Source organism: Manis pentadactyla, chromosome 1, assembly GCF_030020395.1.
Source record: "Manis pentadactyla isolate mManPen7 chromosome 1, mManPen7.hap1, whole genome shotgun sequence".
Lineage (NCBI taxonomy): Eukaryota > Metazoa > Chordata > Mammalia > Pholidota > Manidae > Manis > Manis pentadactyla.
In genome coordinates, this window is record NC_080019.1 from 205,032,454 (window position 1) to 205,056,562 (window position 24,109).

At 42.5% G+C, this 24,109-nt stretch overlaps 1 protein-coding gene across 4 annotated transcripts in view; it reads right to left on the reverse strand.

Moving 5' to 3' along the window:
- Nucleotides 1-21,448, reverse strand: part of HRH1 (histamine receptor H1) — a 96,583-nt gene extending 75,135 nt beyond the window's left edge. For 2 of the 4 annotated variants that reach the window (XM_057506607.1, XM_057506602.1), the window contains exons 1-3: nt 21,183-21,447; nt 1,790-1,841; nt 303-632 (exon numbers count right to left, since the gene is read on the reverse strand). The gene's annotated coding sequence lies outside the window, so the exon portion shown is untranslated. Of the gene's footprint in view, nt 1-302; nt 633-1,789; nt 1,842-21,182 lie in introns of all 4 variants that reach the window. The other 2 variants (XM_057506606.1, XM_057506605.1) reach the window with 2 other exon arrangements.
- Between the last annotated feature and the right edge of the window lie 2,661 nt (nt 21,449-24,109).

A 24,109-nucleotide genomic window follows, 5' to 3' on the forward strand; every position in this document is an offset into this window, starting at 1 on the left:
AGAACCGACATATAGGGACCCTACTCCTCGAGGTTTCATGGGGAACTAGAGAGAGACCCCACCCTCATCCCCACCCCCATCCCCACCCCCGACCAATGTGTAGAACTCCACACCCCTCATCTGTTTCGCTCTGCCACATGAGCTCAGGTTTCAAAATATGGTGTTTCAACTGGCATCCTGTGCCAGCCTGAGCAGAAAGTTTGGTCGTGGTGGGTTGCAAGGGTGGGGGTGGAAGGTGTGGTTCTTCTGCAGGTCCCGGGAAAGCCCTGGCCCCCCAACTCTGGGAGCTTCAGAATACTTACTGGCTGCCTTCAATTTCCAGAGGTGAGAGGGAGGCACCGTTTTGTTTTGTTTTTTCTTAGCTCTAGAAGTCCACTTGAACGTCTAAATAGTTGTCTTCAGATCTTATCTCAACACTTCAGAAGCGTGACCCAAGTTCTGAGGGAGAGGAAGGCTGTCTGAGAAGGAAGGGGGTGACTGGGTGTGGGCTGGAGCATCACCGAGGCGTGTATCTGGGCAGAGGGCAATTCCATGCACTGGTCATGGGATCCTGTAGAGCTAGGTTGAGGCCCAACTTCACAAGCTGTGTATGGTACATGAGTGATCAGTCTTTCTGGCCTCAGGGTCCACATCTGTAAAATGAGGGTTAATAAAAACAGCTGTCATTGTGCCATGCACATTCTTCTGAATGCTACAGGTGCTTATTTAATTCTCAGAACACCTTGAATAAGTAGGAACTATTGTTATCTCTATTTTACAGAGGAAAAAATGAGTGCAAAGCAGTTAAGTAACTTGCTCAAGGTCACACAGCTGGTATACAGGAAAACTGGCAATCCACTCTATACAGCCTGGCTACAAGGTCCCAGGTCATAATTACTGTGCTATAATCTTCATTTCAACAGGCTGCTAGAAAGTTCCAAAAGTTCATGTATGTAAAGGACTTAGGAAGTGCTCTACAATGGCAGCTCATAGACCAGTGAGCCTGTCTGCAAGGATGGGATTAAAGAGCTGATGGTGATGCCCAGAGACAGCAGACTTTGCATTGAGGGTAGGGGACAGGTCATTTTACTATCCTGGGTACCAGCTCTGACCTTTATAACAGAGACAATGGTTTCCCCCTTATGTTCCTTTGACCAGCCTTCTGTACATTAGTATAACTCATAACCAGGGCTCACTCCAAATCCACAGTAAGCCCCCTCCATTCCTTGGTGATTCTCCAGGGCCTCCACATTTTACACTTATCAGATTAATGCACCTTTCGGAACTGAGTTAGCCTTGGGGTAGAAACTGTTAGAAACTCTAAGGGAAATGCATTTCCACTTGATTCTGCTAGGAGGCTGACAGGAATGAGAAGGAAAAAGCATTGGAAATGGCTGGGTCCACTTCTATTCCCCCCTCTCTCTCCTTTCTGCAATCAGCCTGCTTACTTACTAAAAATGTACAGGTAGCAGAAGAAAAACAATAGCTCACCCTTATGTCAAACTTACTGTGTGTCAGGCTCTGTTCTAAGAATGTTACATAATCTAATACCCTCACAACAATGCTATGAGGTAAGTACTATCATCATCCTATTTTTCAGATGAGAAAACCAAGGCACAGATTGGTAAAGAGAGTTGTTCAGATTCTACAGCCATTCTAAGATCAGACAGGAAGCAGCTCAACCAGGACTAGAACCTAGATCAGTTCTGGCTCCACAAGCCTGCTCCCACTTCTTTGTGGGAAAAAAATAGAAAGGGGGACAACTTGAGCTCTTGAATAGAGATTAAAAATACAGATTAAAAATACCTACTCTGCTATTAGCTCTGTGCTTACTCTGCTTCTCTGAGCCTCAATTTCTTCATCTGTAAAATGAGAATAATGACTATGTCATATCCAAGATTTTAGTGATAATTCTTTTATTGCAGATAACATAAACCCAATATAGACAGCTTCAGCCAAAAAGCATTCTGAACTGAAAAATTTAGGAGTTGTGGATTCAGATAGTTCATGCCAGAAACTAAAAGGAAGTTGCCATGAATCTGTCTCCCTCTGTCTCTTCACTCTGTTTTCTTTTGTGTCAGTTTTACTAGCAGGCTGGGTCTTTCCACAGGGAGGCAGAAATGGCCCACTTAGCAACCTCAAGGCAAACAGATCACTTGCTTCCCCATACTTCCAGCCAAAGTCACAGGATTGACTCCCATTGGCCTGCCTTGGGTCACATGCACAGCCCAGGAACCACCCCAGTTATTCTCACTGGCCAAACCTGAGTCACATGCCTTTGGCTAGAGTCAGGGGATAGGGTTCAGCTCCTCCAAAGTCACAGAGACTAGGAGTGGGTGAGGGACACTCTAAAAGAAAATCAGGGTGCTATTAGGATAAGGGGCATTGGTACTGGACAGGCACAAATGCCTGCTTCCTTACGGAGCTATTAGGATTGCATATGCTCCCATGTGTAAAGAGCTTGGCTCTGGAGGGTGCTCAGGAACTGAGACCCCTCCCCTCTTCCCTCTCCCTTGGGCAACAGAATCATGGCTTACCAAATCCAGGCAAACTCCTTCTTTGCTTATCTGGTGAAACTAAGACTGACCAGAGAGAGAAAGGGACTTGTACCTACGGCGACCCTGCTAACCAGCCACAGAACCCAACAGATGGGTCAGAGAATCCATGTCCCCCAGCTGGTAACAAGTCCTCAGTTAATGTCTCAGCTGAGAAATTTTACATTTCCCACTAACCAAGGGAGTTTTCTTTGCATTTTGCACAGGGAAGACTGGAAATCACAAAGCCCTTACGACTCAGAGGAAATGAATGCCATTAGACTGTGCAACAAGCTATAGACTGGTAGAGCTGGGAAGATTACCCAGTCCAGCTCCCCACCCATCACATTATGAACTCAGCCGTTTCCTCTAGGGACTTTGCACTTTGGGTGCTGAGAGACCCAAGTGGTCATTTTTCATATAGCTGCCCAAAGTAGGAAAGAAAGTCCTTCCCTTGTTTTATTTCCTGCTCAGTTTGTGAGAGCAAATGTGCATCCTTCAGAGCCAAAGCGGGCCAAGTAGCAAGTGTATTGTTTAGAGTTACGAAAATCCACCCTCTCAACTTGGCTGTGACTCACTTCCAAAGTTTCTGGTCTTGAGAGTTGGTTTGACTTCTCCACTCTAAATTTAGTTAGACTGGCATACTGTGAAGCTTACCTAAGTAAAGGATGGCAGGTATTAAGCTGGAATGACAAGACCTACTCCCTTCCTCCACCCTTAAGTAAAGCTCTAGGCTTGGTGTGCAAAGTGCTGGAGGAAGCGTAAATCAATACAACCTTCTTGGAGGCAAATTTGGAATCAGATGCTGAGAACTTCAGAAATGTTCATTCTATTATTCCATAGTCACAGAGTTTTTCCTGAGGAAATAATAGTGGATATCACTATGATATGCATAAAGATGTGCACTGCAGGATCACATATAATAATAAAAGACTGAAAGTAATCCAAACATCTAACTATAGGAGATTGGCTAAATAAATTATGGTACAACAAGAGAATGGACTATTATATAGCTAAGATCATATTAGAAAATATGGAATTGTGCAAAAACTGGTTATAATATAAATGTTAAAAGAGCAATAAAAAAGTTATAAAAGTTATTCATTAACTCACTTTGTTAAAAATATACATATTTATGTACAAAAAAGGCTTAAAGTAGTTTTATCAGGGATATGTAGGAAGGAGAGGAAAATTTATAGGTTGTTTTGTTTTCACTTATCTGTATTTTCTCACACTTCTTTAGTAAATCTGTGTTACTTTGGTAATTAGGAAAAATGCCCAATAATTGTTACAAACAGATTTGTGTTTGGTTTTCTTTTAGAAAACCACTTTCATTTATTAAAAGAGGCCAACCATCAGTGAGAGTAAACTGACCCTTCTCTCCCTGGCGAGGATGTGTGGAGAGCTCGGGGAGCAAGGCTGGGAGCAGCAGAACAGCACAGCGCAAGCATGTGCTGGGAGGCTGCCCCCATTTGCCTTAAGGCCCCGGGTAAGTCCCTCAGCATCTCTGGGCCTCAGCTGGCACATTCCTAAAGCAAAGTGCTTGGTTACCTCAGCTCTGGAGTTCCTTCCAAGGCCAAAATGCTATGTATGGAAAAGGTATGTGAGCTACAATGAATGTTCAAATATGCTCCAGAGAACATGTAATGGCCCATATAATAGTCCCTTCAGCCCTGTATAACCGCTAACAGCCCTGCTTACTCCATCTGCTTTCTGCCCAGTTTTTCAGTTTCTCCATCTAGCTACTGAAGAATTGGCAAATTCACAGGAAAAAACCTAGAATGCGGGTCTCAACTCCACATGTTTCTCTTCACTCTGGGACCTTGATTCTTCAAGTCCTGGCTTCCTGGATAGCTGTTTGGTGCTTTCCAGCATATTTTTATTTTCTTTCTAAAAATTTTATCCATGTTTTCTAGTTGTTTATTGAGAGAATTGCTCTCTACAGGCTAGCTTGTCATAGGCAGAAGTCCTTTCATATGATATTAAGTGAAAATAGCTAGATATAAAATGTATGTACAGTGGGATTCTATTCATATGCAGAACATGTGTATGTGTTTATATAGAACAAATAGAGAAGGAGTAAAAGCTACATACACAACATACGCCCAGCTAGGTTTTCATTTTTTTTAATGTTCAGCTATGTTTTTCAAAATTTTGTACAATGGACTCTTAGAATATCCAAACTTGAACTGTCTTTTGAGGTCATTTATGCCCATTTTTTTTTTTAATAATTATTTTTTATTGAAGGGTAGTTGATGCACAGTATTACATTACATTAGTTTCAAGTGTACAACACAGTGATAAAACATTTATATACATAATTCTAGGTTCCAGCTATCACCCTACCAAGCTGTTACAATATCTTGACTATATTCCTTATGCTATACATTACATCCCGGTTACTTATTTATTTTACCATTGGAAGTCTGTCCTTTTTTTTTTTGTGAGGGCATCTCTCATATTTATTGATCAAATGGTTGTTAACGACAATAAAATTCTGTATAGGGGAGTCAATGCTCAATGCACAATCATTAATCTACCCCAAGCCTAATTTTCGTCAGTCTCCAATCTTCTGAGGCATAACAAACAAGTTCTTACATGGAGAACAAATTCTTACACAATGAATAAGTTACATAGTGAACAGTACAAGGGCAGTCATCACAGAAACTTTCGGTTTTGCTCATGCATTATGAACTATAAACAGTCAGTTCAAATATGAATACTCATTTGGTTTTTATACTTGATTTATATGTGGATACCACATTTCTCTCTTTATTATTATTATTTTTAATAAAATGCTGAAGTGGTAGGTAGATACAAGATAAAGGTAGAAAACATAGTTTAGTGTTGTAAGAGAGCAAATGTAGATGACCAGGTGTGTGCCTGTAGACTATGTGTTAATCCAAGCTAGACCAGGGCAATAAAACATCCACGTATGCAGAAGCTTTCTCTCAGAATGGGGGGGTGAGGTTCTAAGCCTCACCTCTGTTGATCCCCAATTTCTCACCTGATGACCCCCCTGCGACTGTGCCTGTCTTAGGTTGTTCCTCCCTTGAGGAATCTTACCCGTCTCTGGCTAACCAGTCATCTTCCGGGGCCATAGAGGGGAATGTAAAGTTGGTAAGTGAGAGAGAAGCCTTATTGTTTGAAATGGTTAGCTTTTTATTTCTTTGCATATTTATGCCCTGTAGCTTCTATGCCCAGCATTTGTCTTGAGGTATCTTTACCACTTGGAAGAATTATGATACTCGGTAAATTTGATATGAGGCACGCATTCTATTTAAGGGTTGTAATTAGGAAGGAAGAAGAAAAGCTATAGAAGTAGCAGGTGGCAGAAAACATGGGAAGATTGATTATTTCTTTGACATATCTTCTTGTAGAGTAACTTCAGCATGTATAGGTTTTAAGCTACTACTTAAATTGCACACACACATGAACATAATAGGAGTATAGTTACATAACCAAAGCATATCTGTAATTACCAGCCATCTCCAGTGAAACCAAGAAAACCAGTTAGGCACCTTAGGCATTTGTGAAAACTTATCTATGATATGGTGGATATTGTCCAACTGAACTTGAACAGTCTGAGAGAAATCAGACAAATTAAAACAACCCATTCCTGGGGAATGTTCACATCCCTTATGTTCTTTTAACAGTAAATAGTCTGTAGTTGTAAGATTTTGGAGCGCTACAATTTGCACTTTTCCTAATTCTTGGTTGAGTTCCAACAGTATAGATCCAGTCAAATTTGTTGTTTTACTGTATGCACAGGCCAGCTTAGATATCTCCTTCCTCATTCCCATGGCAAGTCCAGGAACTGGTGGGATGAGTGCATCTAAAGCTGTAGCAGTGCGTGGATCTTTGTTGGGGTTTTTTGATGATCATCTTCTGGCATGAGTCTTCCAGAGAATGCTGATGTTGGAAGTTCTCTTTCATATCGTATCTTAGTTCATTTTTGGGGTAGCCCAATTAGGCTTTGATCCTCTGTATAAACACAAACAGATCCTTTGCCTACACTTTTATATGCCCTTTATACCCTTGTGTAGACCTCATTGGAGGTTACCACACAGGAACTGCCCTTTTTGTTTTGTTTTGTTTTGTTTTGCTTTGTTTTTGGTATCACTAATCTACACTTACATGAAGAATATTATGTTTACTAGGCTCTCCCCTATACCAGGTCTCCCCTATAAACCCCTTTACAGTCACTGTCCATCAGCATAGCAAAATGTTGTAGAATCACTACTTGCCTTCTCTGTGTTGTACAGCCCTCCCTTTTCTCCTACCCCCCCATGCATGTTAATCTTAATACCCCCTACTTCTCCCCCCCTTATCCCTCCCTACCCACCTATCCTCCCCAGTCCCTTTCCCTTTGGTACCTGTTAGTCCATTCTTGAGTTCTGTGATTCTGCTGCTGTTTTGTTCCTTCAGTTCTTCCTTTGTTCTTATATTCCACAGGTAAGTGAAATCATTTGGTATTTCTCTTTCTCCGCTTGGCTTGTTTCACTGAGCATAATACCCTCCAGCTCCATCCATGTTGCTGCAAATGATTGGATTTGCCCTTTTCTTATGGACGAGTAGTATTCCATTGTGTATATGTACCACATCTTCTTTATCCATTCATCTATCGATGGACATTTAGGTTGCTTCCAATTCTTGGCTATTGTAAATAGTGCTGCGATAAACATAGGGGTGCATCTGTCTTTCTCAAACTTGATTGCTGCGTTCTTAGGGTAAATTCCTAGGAGTGCAATTCCTGGGTCAAATGGTAAGTCTGTTTTGAGCATTTTGATGTACCTCCATACTGCTTTCCACAATGGTTGAACTAACTTACATTCCCACCAGCAGTGTAGGAGGGTTCCCCTTTCTCCACAGCCTCGCCAACATTTGTTGTTGTTTGTCTTTTGGATGGCAGCCATCCTTACTGGTGTGAGGTGATACCTCATTGTAGTTTTAATTTGCATTTCTCTGATAATTAGCGATGTGGAGCATCTTTTCATGTGTCTGTTGGCCATCTGTATTTCTTTTTTGGAGAACTGTCTGTTCAGTTCCTCTGCCCATTTTTTAATTGGGTTATTTGTTTTTTGTTTGTTGAGGCATGTGAGCTCTTTATATATTCTGGATGTCAAGCCTTTATCGGATGTGTCATTTTCAAATATATTCTCCCATACTGTAGGGATCCTTTTTGTTCTATTGATTGTGTCCTTTGCTGTACAGAAGCTTTTCATCTTAATATAGTCCCACTTACTCATTTTTGCTGTTGTTTTCCTTGCCCGGGGAGATATGTTCAAGAAGAGGTCACTCATGTTTATGTCTAAGAGGTTTTTGCCTATGTTTTCTTCCAAGAGTTTAATGGTTTCATGGCTTACATTCAGGTCTTTGATCCATTTTGAGTTTACTTTTGTATATGGGGTTAGACAATGGTCCAGTTTCATTCTCCTACATGTAGCTGTCCAGTTTTGCCAGCACCACCTGTTGAAGAGACTGTCATTTCGCCATTGTATGTCCATGGCTCCTTTATCAAATATTAATTGACCATATATGTCTGGGTTAATGTCTGGATTCTCTAGTCTGTTCCATTGGTCTGTGGCTCTGCTCTTGTGCCAGTACCAAATTGTCTTGATCACTATGGCTTTATAGTAGAGCTTGAAGTTGGGGAGTGAGATCCCCCCTACTTTATTCTTCTTTCTCAGGATTGCTTTGGCTATTCGGGGTCTTTGGTGTTTCCATATGAATTTTTGAATTATTTGTTCCAGTTCATTGAAGAATGTTGCTGGTAGTTTCATAGGGATTGCATCAAATCTGTATATTGCTTTGGGCAGGATGGCCATTTTGACGATATTAATTCTTCCTAGCCACGAGCATGGGATGAGTTTCCATCTGTTAGTGTCCCCTTTAATTTCTCTTAAGAGTGACTTGTAGTTTTCAGAGTATAAGTCTTTCACTTCCTTGGTTAGGTTTATTCCTAGGTATTTTATTTTTTTTGATGCAATTGTGAATGGAGTTGTTTTCCTGATTTCTCTTTCTGTTGGTTCATTGTTAGTATATAGGAAAGCCACAGATTTCTGTGTGTTGATTTTGTATCCTGCAACTTTGCTGTATTCCGATATCAGTTCTAGTAGTTTTGGGGTGGAGTTTGTAGGGTTTTTTATGTACAGTATCATGTCATCTGCAAATAGTGACAGTTTAACTTCTTCTTTACCAATCTGGATTCCTTGTATTTCTTTGTTTTGTCTGATTGCCGTGGCTAGGACCTCCAGTACTATGTTAAATAACAGTGGAGAGAGTGGGCATCCCTGTCTAGTTCCCGATCTCAGCGGAAATGCTTTCAGCTTCTCGCTGTTCAATATAATGTTGGCTCTCGGTTTATCATAGATGGCCTTTATTATGTTGAGGTACTTGCCCTCTATTCCCATTTTGCTGAGAGTTTTTAACATGAATGGATGTTGAACTTTGTCAAATGCTTTTTCAGCATCTATGGAGATGATCATGTGGTTTTTGTCTTTCTTTTTGTTGATGTGGTGGATGATGTTGATGGACTTTCGAATGTTGTACCATCCTTGCATCCCTGGGATGAATCCCACTTGGTCATGGTGTATGATCCTTTTGATGTATTTTTGAATTCGGTTTGCTAATATTTTTTTGAGTATTTTTGCATCTACGTTCATCAGGGATATGGGTCTGTAGTTTTCTTTTTTGGTGGGATCTTTGCCTGGTTTTGGTATTAGAGTGATGTTAGCTTCATAGAATGAGTTTGGGAGTATCCCCTCCTCCTCTATTTTTTGGAAAACTTTAAGGAGAATGGGTATTATGTCTTCCCTGTATGTCTGATAAAATTCCGAGGTAAATCCATCTGGCCCGGGGGTTTTGTTCTTTGGTAGTTTTTTGATTACCGCTTCAATTTCGTTGCTGGTAATTGGTCTGTTTAGATTTTCTGTTTCTTCCTGGGTCAGTCTTGGAAGGTTGTATTTTTCTAGGAAGTTGTCCATTTCTCCTAGGTTTCCCAGCTTGTTAGCATATAGGTTTTCATAGTATTCTCCAATAATTCTTTGCATTTCCGTGGGGTCCGTCGTGATTTTTCCTTTCTCGTTTCTGATACTGTTGATTTGTGTTGACTCTCTTTTCTTCTTAAGTCTGGCTAGAGGCTTATCTATTTTGTTTATTTTCTCGAAGAACCAGCTCTTGGTTTCATTGATTTTTGCTATTGTTTTATTCTTCTCAATTTTATTTATTTCTTCTCTTATCTTTATTATGTCCCTCCCTCTGCTGACCTTAGGCCTCATCTGTTCTTCTTTTTCCAATTTCGATAATTGTGACATTAGACCATTCATTTGGGATTGCTCTTCCTTTTTTAAATATGCTTGGATTGCTATATACTTTCCTCTTAAGACTGCTTTTGCTGTGTCCTACAGAAGTTGGGGCTTAGTGTTCTTGTTGTCATTTGTTTCCATATATTGCTGGATCTCCATTTTGATTTGGTCGTTGATCCATTGATTATTTAGGAGCGTGTTGTTAAGCCTCCATATGTTTGTGAGCCTCTTTGCTTTCTTTGTACAGTTTATTTCTAGTTTTATGCCTTTGTGATCTGAAAAGTTGGTTGGTAGGATTTCAGTCTTTTGGAATTTTCTGAGGCTCTTTTTGTGGCCTAGTATGTGGTCTATTCTGGAGAATGTTCCATGTGCACTTGAGAAGAATGTATATCCCGCTGCTTTTGGATGTAGAGTTCTATAGATGTCTATTAGGTCCATCTGCTCTACTGTGCTGTTCAGTGCTTCCGTGTCCTTACTTATTTTCTGCCCAGTGGATCTATCCTTTGGGGTGAGTGGTGTGTTGAAGTCTCCTAGAATGAATGCATTGCAGTCTATTTCCCCCTTTAGTTGTGTTAGTATTTGTTTCACATATGCTGGTGCTCCTGTGTTGGGTGCATATATATTTAGAATGGTTATATCCTCTTGTTGGACTGAGCCCTTTATCATTATGTAGTGTCCTTCTTTATCTCTTGTTACTTTCTTTGTTTTGAAGTCTATTTTGTCTGATATTAGTACTGCAACCCCTGCTTTCTTCTCACTGTTGTTTGCTTGAAATATGTTTTTGCATCCCTTGACTTTTAGTCTGTCCATGTCTTTGGGTTTGAGGTGAGTTTCTTGTAAGCAGCATATAGATGGATCTTGCTTTTTTATCCATTCTGTTACTCTGTGTCTTTTGATTGGTGCATTCAACCCATTAACATTTAGGGTGACTATTGAAAGATATGTACTTATTGCCATTGCAGGCTTTAAATTCGTGGTTACCAAAGGTTCAAGGTTAGCCTCCTTAGTATCTTACTTCCTAACTTAGCTCGCTTATTGAGCTGTTATATACACTGTCTGGAGATTCTTTTGTTCTCTCCCTTCTTGTTCCTCCTCCTCGATTCTTCATATGTTGGGTGTTTTGTGCTGTGCTCTTTCTAGGTGTGCTCCCATCTAGAGCAGTCCCTGTAAGATGTTCTGTAGAGGTGGTTTGTGGAAAGCAAATTCCCTCAGCTTTTGTTTGTCTGGGAATTGTTTAATCCCACCATCATATTTGAATGATAGTCGTGCTGGATACAGTATCCTTGGTTCAAGGCCCTTCTGTTTCATTGTATTAAATATATCATGCCATTCTCTTCTGGCCTGTAGGGTTTCTGTTGAGAAGTCTGACGTTAGCCTGATGGGTTTCCCTTTATAGGTGACCTTTTTCTCTCTAGCTGCCTTTAACACTCTTTCCTTGTCCTTGATCTTTGCCATTTTAATTATTATGTGTCTTGGTGTTGTCCTTCTTGGATCCTTTCTGTTGGGGGTTCTGTGTATTTCTGTGGTCTGTTCGATTATTTCCTCCCCCAGTTTGGGGAAGTTTTCAGCAATTATTTCTTCTAAGATACTTTCCATTTCTTTTCCTCTCTCTTCTTCTTCTGGGACCCCTGTAATACGGATATTGTTCCTTTTGGATTGGTCACACAGTTCTCTTAATATTGTTTCATTCCTCGAGATTATGCCCATTTTTAAAATGAGGAATCCGAAGTCAAGAGCATTTAAATTAATCTCAATTGAACAATTATTGGAGGCTTTCTGTGGGTAGAGAACCATGCTACAAACCCCAGGGCATCCAAAGAAAGTGACATCTAGTCACTTATTCTTCCACCTCAAGTATCTCCAACATGTGCCAGACTTTGGGATATGAGGATGAAGATGACAAGAATCTGTTGTCGAGATATTCTAACTGGGGAGAAAAATATCCGAATATACCATCCCACGTGTGATGTGATAAATGCTAAAGTAATGATATGGCAGAGACTGTAGTTTCCCTCTTAATAACCATTCTCCAAATATCCAACTAAAAGATTGTATTTCCCAGCCACCCTTGCAGCAGGATGTTGTCCTATAGCTAAATTTTGGCCAATGAGATATAATGGAAAATGCTGTGGGGATTTCTGGGAAGTTCTTTTAAAGCGAACAAGCAAACTCACATTTCCTTTTTTCTCCTGCTTGGAATGTAGATGCAATGGCTGAGTCCTAGTAGCCATTTTGACCTATAATGTTGCCTTGGGAAGGGAGTCCCATACTGGGATGATGATGCAGATGAAATAGCCTCCGTCACTGATATATCAGTCCTGGGTTGTCTATCTCTATACTTCTTTAACATGAAAAAGAAACTTGTATCTTGCTTATGCCACTGTTATTTTGGATTTTCTCTTACATACAGATAAACCCAATCCTAACTTATTCAAATCCTAAGAAAAAATGCTATGGGAACAAAGGAGCAAAGAAAAAGAGGAATGAATATTTCTACTTTTGAGCATCAAGGAATTCAGAGGAGGTGTGAAGGGTATGAAGAACTCACCAATGAGATGGGTAGGAATTAAGAAGGAAGAGGTAGAGGGGAGCATGGGCACAGGGCTAGAAATGAGCATGGGAATGGGCAGGAGATGAGCACATGGGTGTCGGAATCAAGCAGCATAGATTCAAATCCCATAACATAATCTTTAGCAAGTCATTTCACTGCTTTATGTCTCAGTTTCCCCATCTGTAAAATGAAAATAATAGTATTAACCTCAGTGGGTTGTTTTGAGGATTACATGAGTTAGTTACTATATGAAAAATGCTTAGAGTGATGCCTGGCATATGGTGTTCAGTAAATGTTAACTGTTATATGCTTATCTGTAAAATGGGATAATCATAGTCCAACCTCATAAGGTCACTGATGTGTATAACACAGCTAAGGGCTTTACACTGTGCTCAAGTAGGTGCTTAACTCTTTAGCTCTGTCTCTCTCCCTTCACTTGAAGAGTTTACAATCAATATTTAACAAATCTTCACTAAGCCCCTACTCTGTGCTAGGCCCTGGGACAAATCAGAACTTATTCCTGACCTCTGGATGCTCACAGTCTCAAGTCACAATCAAGAAGAGGAAAGGAAAATAAAGAGATAAGCTAATAAAGGGCAAAAAGTATAGTAGTGGTCCAATTTCAGTCTATCAAGTCAGGTGAGCAAGAAAAGTAACTTTATTTTTTGTTAAGTGAGCCCAGTCTCTGGTATAATTTCCCATTTTGGATAGGCAACCTTAATGTGAGCTAAGTTGAGTTTTTCCTATTTCTCTGGGGGTGGAATCTCAGTTCTAGGGGGCTTGTGGGAGCAGCTGGGGAATATCATTACTTAGCCTTGCTGGCATCTGTTGAGACATCTTTGTTCCTATGTGAGAACAGGATACTCACCCACACAGGTCATTGCTAAGTTGTTCCTTCTTCCTAAATCTCATTTCCTCTCTTAGCTGCTCGTAGGGCTCCCCTAACTACACAGGAACCATTGCTCAGGTCCCATGGCACTTGGGGGGGCATAGTGAACTCAGACTGGTGAGGCTCTTCTGCTCAGATACACACAGCCATTTTTCCTCTAGAGAGCCTGTCTACGAGAAGAGCACAGGCCCTTCCTACACTCAATTACTTTTAACTTATTCAGGGATTCTGGGGTCTCTTCAAGCTCAGGGCCATGCCCAAAAAGGGACAGATTCAAGTGTCTCTCTTATCAGGAGCTTGTGCCATCCCTTTCTCTCTTTGCTGCTGCTCCAGCTCTCTCACCCTTGTCTGTTCTGCCTTTTAAAAGAAAGATGCACACAATTCAACCAGCAAAACTGAGTTTATGTGAGAATAGCAGAAGAACTGCAATTGAAGATAAGTAAACTATGGTCAACCATAGACAAGTCTGGAGAACAAAGGAGGAGAGCATCCTTTTAAAGAAGAAAAGAGGACATTGGAAAGGGCTGCTCTGAACAAAAGTTCACTGGAGGAAAATGAGAGTTCAAAGTGGTGGTGGTTCTTATTGCCAGCAGCTGAGGGCAGCTTGCTGTTGCCAGGCAGAAAGGAAATCTTTCTTCCTGCTGGTTTATGCAAGCTGTGACAAATGGTGGTGTGTGAGGGCCCTCCCTGCATGGCTTTCTGACTCCCAGTTTTGAGTTAGGTTTCCTTAACACATTTCACATCTAGAAACTCTTATCTGATTTCAGGGAGGTGGAGGCTTGCTTCTAAATTCCCTGCATTTTCCCATATCAATCATGTCATCAATGCACACAAACTTTTTCCTGTTGTTCCTGAGACCCTAAACTTGTGAAATTCAAAAATCAGGAACAGATTCTGTTTCTCTTTTTCTGCAGAACCAGAAAAGGACAAGCGCCTTGAGACAATAACCTAAGATGGCATTGGTGGGGTGGGGTATGTAAGGCTTCTGGGTAACATAAATGAACAAGAATGAAAAACCCAATGAGCTCCTTCAAGGCCCCTGCCAGAAAGGCTGAAATTAAGAACGCTGACAACATCAAGTTATGGCCAGGATATGGAGGCACTTGGAACTCTCATACATACCTAGTGAGAATACAAAATAGTATAGGCACTTTGGAAAAATGCTTGGCAACTTTAATAAACATAGATCTGCCTTATGATCCAAAATTCCACCTGGGTATGTCTCCAAGAGACATGAAAACATGTCCACAAAAACTGTACATAAATCATAACAGCTTTATTCATAATAGTCCAAATTGGAAACCCAAATATCCATCAACAGGAGTCTGAATAAACAAATTTTGGTAAACTATGAACAATGGAATAAAATAAACTAGAATCTATGAACTGCGGGATACCATACAACAATAAAACTAGGTGAGCTACTGCTGCCCACAACAACACAGAAGAAAGACAAAATCTTTCTTTTGGATAAAAGAAACCAAATGCAAAGAAAGTAAATATTCTACTTAGGAGTTCAAAAACTGGCAGAACTAATCTAAGGTTTCAAAAATGGCTACCTGTGGGAACTGCCTAGAAGGGACTGTTATAGACCTGGAAGCAGGTACTGGAAAAATTCTATACTTTGATCTTTGGGGTGGTAACACAGGTATATAGATAGGTAAACATTTTAATATTTGTGCATTTTACTATATACAAATTTACCTCAATTTTAAAATCCCATTTTCCTTAAAAAACAGGGAGGCTAAAGTTTGAAAACATGCTACACTCAGTGCTATGAACAGGTAGGCACACAGCACTCTGTGAGGGCCCAGTAGAGGCATTAACCACAGGGTGTGGGGTGGCTGTGGGAAAGGCTTCCTGGAGGAAGTGATGGTTCAACTTAACTTTGAAGGACTTTGGCTGAAGATCAAGCAAAGAAGAAGGCTAAGGGCACTCCAGGCCCAAGGAGCAGCATGGAAAGGCACTAGGTGAGTCCCCAAAGAACTTGACTGACAGGGTGCGTGTGAGTTCACAGATAGAAGCAGTGGTCAGTTCTGACTGAGCCTCATAACAGAAGGGGAGGTCAAAGTGAAAGGTTCTGAAGAATTGCGGTCAGATTTAGATTTTTAAAAATCTCACTTGGGAGGGAGGGGGGATGGTAGTATAGAGGGCACTGCAATAATCCAGGAGATGGGGGTATGTAGCCTGAATGAGGCAGGAACAAAGGGGTTGGGGTTGGGAGAAGAGCTTCTAGGGATACTGAGGAGGAAGGTTTTGGTAACTGACAATCTCGGGGGACAGGGGAGAGGAAATAATTAAGGAGACTCTTGGGATCTTGCCTTCCATGTCAGGGTGGAGCTATTTGCTGCGAAAAAGATCAACACAGTAACATTTCTAAGTATTATAGTGGTTGGCCAGATGTTGTTTTGCCTGTTGGGTCCCTGATTCCTCTTTCTCTTGTGGCAGAACCCTTCTTTTCCTGTGGAGAACTACTCCTTCCTAACCACAGGCTTTGTACCTAAAGTAGGGATGACCCACCTCCCACCTGTCGGAGATGTGACACCAGCCTGGCCAATCAGCAGCTCTCTAGCAGAACACAGTGATTGGTTCATGGGTTGGCACATGATTCCATCTGATCCAATGAGAGTTACCCCTGGAAATTCTGCCAGAACTCTTGGGAAAGAAGCCTGTATTTTCTGGGGTTGCTGAGCTGGTAGAATGGAAATCTGGAGCTGCTGATGGCCATCTTGCCACCCAGGAAGACTGCTTGTGAATGAAGCCAGCACTTGAGTAAACAGAGCCAAGAGAAAGAGAGCCTGATGATATTGTTTGGGCTCCTAGATCTAGCCATCCCTGGGGATTAACCTGGAATTTTCATCTTTGTGAGCCAATGGCTTCTCTTCTTGGAGTAATTATTTGCATTGGGCTTTTTGTCACTTCTAACTGAAAGAGTTCTGATAAATACAGGTTCCACTAAAAAGCTTTTATATGGGTACAGAGCTTCTCTTGGGATGATGTCAAAGTTCTGGAAATGGATGGTGGTGATGGTTGCACAACACTGTGTGTACTTAATGACACTGAACTGTATACTTAAAAATGCTTAAAATGGCCAAGTTTATGTTATTTTTATTTTACCACAATAAAAAATGTTAATAAAAACCTTTTAAAAATCTGCTGAGACAAGCCTAGCTAAAGAAAACACAAAATGTCTTCATGTAAGATATGCATTTTGAGATGGAGCCTTGAGAGATACCTGAACAAGATCTGGTGGGGAGAGGTGAGGTATTTCAAGTTGGGGGAACAGCACAAACAAACCTTTGGAGGGAGGAAAGTAAAGGCAGCATTCAAGGGGTAGTAAGTAGTCAAGCTGGCCTGAGCAGGCTGGGGAATGGTGGGCAGAATTTGGAAGGAAGACCGGGCCAGATAGGGAGGGCCTTGAATGCCATGGTGTATGAGTTTGGGTTCATCCAACCAAAGGTCAATTTCTATTGGCTAGAAAAAGTATCTAGAAGTTCCAGGGCTGTTTGGGAAAACTTCATGGAGCATTTAAGGAATGGCTTCTGGGGCCCAAGCCCCAGGTTGCCTTTCCTGGCAAATGGCTCTCCAAAGCCAATTTCCATCTCTCTGGCCCTCCAAGAGCTGGGAGGCTGGTGAGCTCAGGCTGGTGGATTGTTCAGTGATACATGGGGTGGTGCCCTTACTTTCCATATCCCAAGTCCTAAAGCTTTCCCAGGCTGGGATATTTAGAGGTCTTGCCAGAAAGAACAGAGCCACTCCCCTCACAACACGCAAAGGGCCCTTCTGATAACACATCAGGTCGCTCTTACTGAAAACCCTCCAAAGGCTTCTGACCTGACTTACAAGTCAACCTGCATTCTTCCCCAGGTCTGCTCCCTGTCATCTACTCCTCCACCCTCTGTCCTCATCCCTGGGCTCACTAGCCTCCAGCCACCCTAGGTTCCCTGCTGCAAGCAAACACAGCCAGCTTTTGTCCTTTCTTGTTTCCTCTGCACTTGCTGGTCCCTCTGCCTAAACCCTTGCCCCCCAATCTTCTCATGGACACCTCACCATCACTAAATCTGTACTCAGTTGCTGCTCTTTGGAGAAGCCTTCCTTGGGTAAAGCACTGCCCCCTGTCTATAACCTCACCTTTCATAGTTTTCAGCTGGCTGTAGTGGGTTTGTTCACGGTTGATTTGTTTATTGTCTCTCAGCCTACATTTCAATGATGTGAGCAGCTGGAGGGCAGGAACTCTATCTTGTTCCTTGCTGTGCACTTAGCACAGTATCTGGCCCATAGTATGTGCTCAATAAATGGTAACTGAACTACTCACACAGGCAAGGTACTTCCAGGCAATTCTGCAAATGGGGAACTGAGCCCAGAGAGGGGAAGGGACTTATCAAAGATATCCTGCAAATCAATGTCAGAGACAGACTTAGGCTCTAGGACTCCTGGTTCCAAATTCAGTTCATTTTCTGTAATTCCCCTGCACCTCTTTCTGCCAAAGGAGTTTCCAGGCTCCAGTGATTTTCCCCGCTGATGCAAGTATTCCAGAATAGAAACAGTAGTGAACTTGAAGCCAGAAGACTTGAGATATGGATTTAGCTCCACCACCCACACACCCTCTAGACTGTGGGTCTCCTTGAGGGCAGGGGCATCACCAGCATCTAGCATACTCATAGTACAATAGGTGCTTAAACAAGGTTTATTGAGTGAATAAGTGATTGCTTGCATGGAGATAATAGGAGTCAACAAAGGGTAGTGGTTAAGATCATGGAGCTAGACAGATTTGAATTCAAATACTAGCTGAGCCACTTTCAAGTTGCTGGGTAGTTGGTCTCATGAAGAACATACCCAGCATCACTGTGGTAGCTAGTCTCTAAGATGAGCCCCTGTGACCCTCACCTTATGAATTTTATGTTTCTGCACAGCTCACATTAAGTTAGGGCTGACCTGCATGACCAATAGAATATTGCAGAAGTGACAGTGTGTCACTTCTGAATCTCAATCTGCCATGTCGTAAGGACACTCAAGTAGCTCTGTGGAGAAGCCAGTTTGGAGGGCAATAAGGTTCCCCTTCCCCAACAGCTACCACCAACTTGGGAATATGAGTGAGCCACATGGAATTGGATCCTTCAGCTGAGTCAAGCCTTTAGCCTCATGGGAGATCTTGGGATAGACCTTCTCAGCTATGGCCCTCCTGAATTCCTCACCCACTCAAACAGCAAGGAAGAATAAATAATTATTGATGTTTCAAGCCATTAAGTGCCAGAGTGACTTGTTATGCAGCCATAGATAACTAATACATCACCTTCACCACTGAGATTTATTACGAGCTTACCTTGTGGTTTTTTCACTTAGCTCTCCCAATGCTATGAGATAGGGACTCTTATTATCCCCATTTTATAAACAAGAAAACTGAGGTGTGGAAGCAATGAAGTCTCTCCCCGAAGAGCCCCTGACCTTCACAACTTTATGGTCATGCCTGAGAATCAGAAACTCAAGTACCTATGACCCAAGGCAAAACATCACTCTAGGATCCCAGGAGACAGAGGAGGAATTCTGGCTTTTGGCTTCTGGTAGTAAGGCCTCACAGGATGAGAGAACACTCCAAAAACAGCAGACACATCCCCTGCCCTTGTACACCTGAGTAGTGGAGGTCAGATGTTTATGAACAGTGTGTGGTATTTCCCTGAAAGAAACACACAGTGAAAAGTAATATCCCTTCATAAGGGTCTGGCTCTGCACTTACAAAGCTTTAAACATCCATAATTCTATGTAATCCCACCTGGCAGGTAAGCATGGTGCTATGGCCTGAATGTTTGTGCCCTCCCCCAACAATTTGTATGCTGGAGCCCTAATCCCCAATACGATGGTGTTTGGAAGTGGGACCTTAGGTAGGTAATTAAACAGGTGAGGGTGGGGCCCTCATGATGGAATTACTGGCCTTAGAAGAAGACATACCAGAGTGCTTTCTCTGCATGTGTCTCTCTCTGTCTGTCTTTCTTTCCCATGAGCATACACAGAGAAAAGGCCATGTGAGGACATGGCAAGAAAGTAGCTGTCTACAAGCCAAGAAGAGAGTTCTCATCAGAACCTGACTATGCTGACACACTGACCTCAGGCTTCCAGCTTCCAGAACTATGAGAAAATACATTTGTGTTGTTTAAGTCCCCCAGTCTATGGTTTTTCACCACAGGCCAAGCAGACTAAGATATGTGGCAATGTACAGGGACACCAAGGCCCAGAGAAGTTATATGATTCTTGTGGAGTCACACAGGGTTTATGTGGCAGAATCCAGGTTAGAGTCTAGCAACTGTGTTGTTTTCACAAGTGCAAAGAGTTGATGGGAGGTCACTGGGGTTCTTCTAAGAGCATTCCTGGAAGACGTGGGGAGAGAGCAGGGTTTTGAAATGGGAAGGTGGCTTGGTGGAGAGGATGGAGCATGGAAAGGTCTGAGGGAGTAGTTGCTAGGGTTCTGTGAAGACAGAAAGGAAACAAATTTGGAGTGAAAAGAATGAGCAAGTTTGGGTGTGTGGAATAAGACTGGCTTAAGGAATTCAAGCATTAGATGGAACTGCAGCTGGAGGGTTGTGCAGAGTGAGAAATTTTAGACCTGGGGCCAAAGTCAACCACTATGCCTAAAGCAGGAAGAAAGGCTCATTTTGCTTCTTGGGTGGTTTTAGTATATTCACAACTTTGTGCAACCACCACCACTATCTATTTCCAGAACATTTATATCCCTCCAAAAACAATCCCCTATCTCCCAGTTTCCCTCCTTCCCCACTCTTTGGCAACCACTAACGCACTTTCTGTCTCTATAGATTCCCCTATTCTGCAGTTGATATAAATGGAATCCACTGTATGATATGTTGTCTCATGTGACTGTCTTCTTTCACTTAGTATAACACTTGCAAGGTTATCTATGCTGTAGCATGTATCAGCACTCCATTCCTGCTATGGCTATATAATATTCCACTCTGTGGCTGTTCCACATTTTGTGACCCATTCATTACTTGGGTTGTTACCTTTTTTTGGCTGTTATAGTGTTGCTATGAACATCTTGAACAAGTTTTCTGTGAACATATGTTTTTTACTCTCTTGGGTACACACCCGGGATTGGAACTGCTGGATCAGGTGGTTATTCTTCGTTTAACTTTCTGAGAAGCCACCAAACTGCTTTCCAGAGCAGCTGCATCATTTTTTACTTCCGTCAGCAATATTTGAGGGTTCCAAAGCCTCCACGTCCATGCCAACACTTGCTATCTGTTGTTTTTTTCTTTTATATAGCCATCCTAGTGCATGTGAAATGATCTCTCATCGTGGTTTTGATTTGCATTTCTCTAATGACTGATGGTGCTGAACAGCTTCTCATGTGCTTTTGGCCATTTATATATCTACTGTGGAGAAATGTTTATTCAGATCCTTTGTCCCTTTTTTAGTTGGGTTGTTTGCTTTTTAGTGTTGATTTGTAAGAATTCTTGATAAATTTTAGATATTAGATCTGCATCAGATATATGATTTGCAAATATTTTCTCTCATTATCTGGAGATTGCTTGTTTCTAATCCATACCAGAGCTCCTTTGGAGCTGGTAGGGACCTTAACCCTGGTGCCAGAAAACTAGACCACTCTCCCACCAGGAAAACAGAAACAGCCCCTCAAAGGACTCATCCAAGAGGACATTTCAGCACCTCACTACCTTTACAGTGGGCCCACCAGGCGCCTGGCATCTGGGACATGAATCTGAAGGTAACATGATCTCTTCCCTTCTGTGTTCCCCATCCCCATGAACAATGCCTACAATCACCCAGACTCTCAAGCAAAAACCTTAGGTGCCCATTTGACTTGTCCCCGCTCAGGCCACTATCCAATCAGCCACCACAGCCATCGCCTCTCCATTCTCCCCTCCTCCCCACGCCCGATTCTGGGCGCTGATTACCTGAATGATTTGAATAGCTTCGTAAGTGTCTATAGACCTCCAGGCTTCTTCCCATCTGTTCGCCCCTCCATCAGAACAGGAGCAGAATGCTTTTCTTAAGTGAAAACCGTGTCACAGGGCAACCCTTGCCGACAACTTTTCAATGGGCATTGTCAAGAGAAAAGAGGCACACGGAAGCAGTGGCCTTTGGCCCAGTCTACTCTCCCCACCCTCCTTCAAGTGACTCAGCCAGACTGAACCTCCCCACCTCCCAACTCACCCCACTCCCACACTATGCATAAATCACTCACTCTGAGCTAGCGGGGAGTGAAGAGGTGGCAGCGGAGATTTCCAAAGTGGGTCATGGGATGGGCGGCAAGAGGCTGGAGGGGAGGGTTTCTGTGGGGAGGAAGCTTGCCCATGCATGTGCTGTGACACACCCAGACACACCGGCACATCGCACACTCATCCATCACCTGACAGTCTCCTGGGCCTGTGAGAGCCTGAATCAGCCCTGAGCATTATGTGGTGGATTCCATTGGTCCACCTGGGTCCTCTTAGAGTCCTAAAAGCCAAGCACTGGAACAGCCATTTGAGATTGTGTGGCCCACCCTTTCATCCCTTTGAGCCTAAAAAATCTCCATTCCTCCCACCTCAAAAATGGGAACAAGGAGACACTCCAGGCTGTGGTGGGGCTCAAAGCAAACCTGTGCTTGTGAAGCACACCTAGATTCTTGCGTTTTTTACAGAAGATGGGGAAACTGAGGTCTAAAAAGACAAATCAGTAGTTTCCAAGCTTAACTGTGTCTTAAGATCACCAGGGGAATCTGTTGAAAATAATGATCTCTATATCCTACCGCTAGCTTGGGGTAAGGGTCCATCTGTATCTTCTAACAGGCAATTCTGCTGGGAACCGGGGAACAGGTGACTATTCCAAGGACACACAGAAAGGTATGGAGAGCAAGGGAGCCCCATCTCCTGATGGCTTCTCCTTCTCTTGTCAGATCCCTGACGTGTGGCCAGAGGGTCACTGAGGTCTGGTCTCTGTGGCTGGCCAACTTGGTTTCCCAGTCTGGAAGCCAGAAGTTGGCTTTCCTGTGGCCAAGCTGTTGGCCTTTGCTATTACGAATGTTCTAGGAGAAAAGTCTCCTGGGGAGCAGTCCAGCCCCAACTCTGAGTATTTCTCTAACATGGGAAAGGAAGGTTGGGAGAGGGGGGAGGGAGGGAGATACTTTATCCACCCTATGGCAAACAGAACTGAAACCAAATGAAAAAGGAGCCAGGTTTGTCACGGGGCAGGGTGGGAGCAGAAGTAAGGAGGTGGTTGGTTGGGGACAGGCACTTCAGGGGTCACCCCCAAGGCTGTCACAGGCTTCTGGCACCCTCCTGGGCACCCTTCCCCAAAAGGTGTTTTGTACAGGATTTGATAGTCATCCACACTTGTGTGATTGCCTAATAAGACCAATGTAATACATGACCATATTTCCTTCCTTCTTTTCCCCTCTCTCACTCTCTTTCCTTCTTCCCTCCGTCCCCACTCCTCAGTCCACTTTCTAATTTGGCCCCTGGTCTTGAGTTTTTAATCTGATTACATTTCCTCCAGTCTTTATTTCTTCATTTATTAATGTTTTCCACACTTGCTTGGCAAAGCCACAACTCTAGGCACGTCCCACTCTCAGCCAGTTCTGCCTCACCCCTGCGCAGCTGCAGCCAGACATGGCTGCAGGAAAGCTCACAACCGCTCTGACTATGCTCACTTTAAAATTCATGACCTTGAATGTTGAGAGCCCTCAGTGTTGCCTGGCAATTAGACTCTGCCTCCCTATGCTCTGCTACACAACTGTTTCACTCCTCCACTCCCCCAAACCTTTAATGCCTCCTCCTGTCCTCAGTCTCTACTTCCTGTTCACGGAGAAAACTGAAGCAGTCAGAATGTCTGCAGACCCACCACACACCGACCCTCCCACCAGCATTTCTCCCCACAAACAGCCTTCCTGCCTGTGGCCACAGGTGAAACGACTATGCACTTGTGTTCCTATACTTGTGCACTGGGCCCTGCCCTCCATCCACTCATGGACATTTCCCCCTCTTTTACCCCAGCATCATTTTTAACCTCCTCTAGATCATTCTCACCAGAATACAAACATGCTGTTATTTCTCCCATCTTTTAAACAATGACAACAACAAAATCTGGACAGCTACATATGAAAGAATGAAACTGAGCCATTTTCTCAGTTAGTAAACTCTAAATGGATTAAAGATTTACATGTAAGATCTGAAACCATAAAACTCCTAGAAGAAAACATAGGCAGTAAGCTCTCTGATACTGGTCTGAGCAATATTTTTCTAGATATGTGTCCTCAGGCAAGGGCAACAAAAGCAAAAATAAACAAATGGGACTATGTCAAACTAAAAAGCTCTTGCACAGTGAAGGAAACCATCAACAACATGAAAAAGCAACCTACTGAATGGGAGAAGATACTTGCAAACAATATATCTGATAAGGGGTGGAATATATGAAGAACTCACACAACTAAGTAACAAAAAAACAACCAATCATAAGCAGAGGACCTAAGTAGACATTTTTTTCAAAGATAACTTACAGATGGCCAACAAGTACATGGAAATATGCTCAATATTACTCATCATCAGGGAAATGCAAATCAAAACCACAATGAGATACTACCTCACAGCTCAGAATAACTATTATCAAAAAGACAAGAACTAACAAATGTTGGCAAGGATGTAGAGAATAGGGAACCCTCACGTACTCTCAGTGGGAATGTAAATGGTGCAACCACTATAGAAAACAGTATGGAAGCTCCTCAAAAAGTTAAAAATAGAATCAGTATACAAGCTAGCAATTCCACTTTTGGATATTTATCCAAAGAAAATGAAAACACTAATTCAAAAAGATATATGTACCCTTACATTCATTGTAGCATTAT